The following is a 1,592-nucleotide window of genomic DNA, read 5'->3' as shown; positions in this document are numbered from 1 at the left end:
ATTACGATGGAGCGCAGATGTACTAAAGTGGAGATTGTTAGTACAAGCCATATTCTGGTTGTAAACGAACAATGCCACAGAACAGGAAGCAAGCATACACAAAACAGGTGCTTCCTTACAGTTGAATTAGGAACGAAGACCGCACTATGCACAAAATCTAGCCCAACAGTCTGCTCATACACTCATCAAACGTTCAAGAGAATAGGTAATTTTAACGCATTTCGTTAGGTATGTTTTTTCCTTGCAATAGGTCGCAATAAATAAACTCATAGGTATGATGTTTATATACCCATTTGATCGCACTTTATATTGTAGCCCTTAAGAAACCTTTAAATAGTTTGGTCTGGTTTGGCTTGTGGTGCTTAACATGACAAAGCGACTCAGTCTATGAGAGACGCCGTAGTGGAGGGCTCCGGAAATTTCGACCACCTGAGGTTTGTTAACGTGCAACTGACATCGCACAGCACACGGACGCATTGCTTTTTCACCTCCATCGAAAAGCGGCTGCTGTGGCCGGGAGCCGATCCCGCATTCTTGGGCACAGTAGTTCAGTGCCTTAACCACTGCGGGGACATTTAACTAGTACCAGAGTCCTTCATCAGCAATTAAGCACTCTTCTGCTACTGAATTCTTCACGCGTTCATTGTCATAAAGGAAGAATTTTGATGACACCTGCCAGCGTTTCCACTGCGTTTCGACCACCTCGTTTCGGCTCACGCGGCTGACATGTTTTACTGCGACTATTTTGCGCGTGCTTCAGGCTCCACCTTTAAGGGTATGAAGTGACCGCGTAAATGGTTTCTATCTGCACACTGCTTTCCGATACACGTTGCTTTTCGCGACTAGCTACACCTACCTGTCTAATCAATTAATCAAATTCAGCAATCAAGCCCACATAGCTTAGAGTCGTAAGCTGACACGTTTTCCATAAATACCGCACTACATAAAGCTTCGCCGACACGTAATTCCGTTTTCTCAGCGGTAGGGTACCGCAACTTCTTTCTCCTCGCTGGTTGCATCTCAGCGGATTAAACGGCGATTGTAACGGAGAGGTGTCTCTGAACGCAACCTAAACTAACATACACTCGATGAAAGCAGAAAATGATTATGGTGAAAGTAATTGCATAGTGTAACTGTTGTCATGCCGTCACCTCGTGGGTCTGTTCACGGCTGGTTTTGCGGCTATTAGGAATTAAAAACATCACATAATGCAACCTAAAGGAGAACACCGGCCTGGAAAGATCTCGGTAGCTTATTTTAACGTTGCGATTTAAGAACAAATTAGAAAGAAGTTCTACTGACAGGATTCCAACAAACGTTTTATTTACTCACTGCTTAGGTAAGTAGTGTCAAACACTGCGCCACTGATATTTTCTTTCTCTATTGCCAAATAATTTATATTCAGATTTTACACATAAAGAACATTGCTTCACAAACACACAACATGGGTTAAAAACCATGCGATTTCGGGCTGCGTAATCCATTAAATATCAAAGCATGTTCAGCAACACTTCCATTCTCGAATCCACTCACGCACTTGGCCTTTTGCCTTGAAACCATCAATAACACTAGCAACGACTTCTCAAAAATAC

The sequence above is a fragment of the Amblyomma maculatum genome, chromosome 8 (genome assembly GCF_055883805.1).
Source record: "Amblyomma maculatum isolate TAMU_Amacu chromosome 8, ASM5588380v1, whole genome shotgun sequence".
Lineage (NCBI taxonomy): Eukaryota > Metazoa > Arthropoda > Arachnida > Ixodida > Ixodidae > Amblyomma > Amblyomma maculatum.
The sequence above is the reverse complement of the archived record's forward strand: the minus strand, read 5'-3'. Positions refer to the sequence as shown.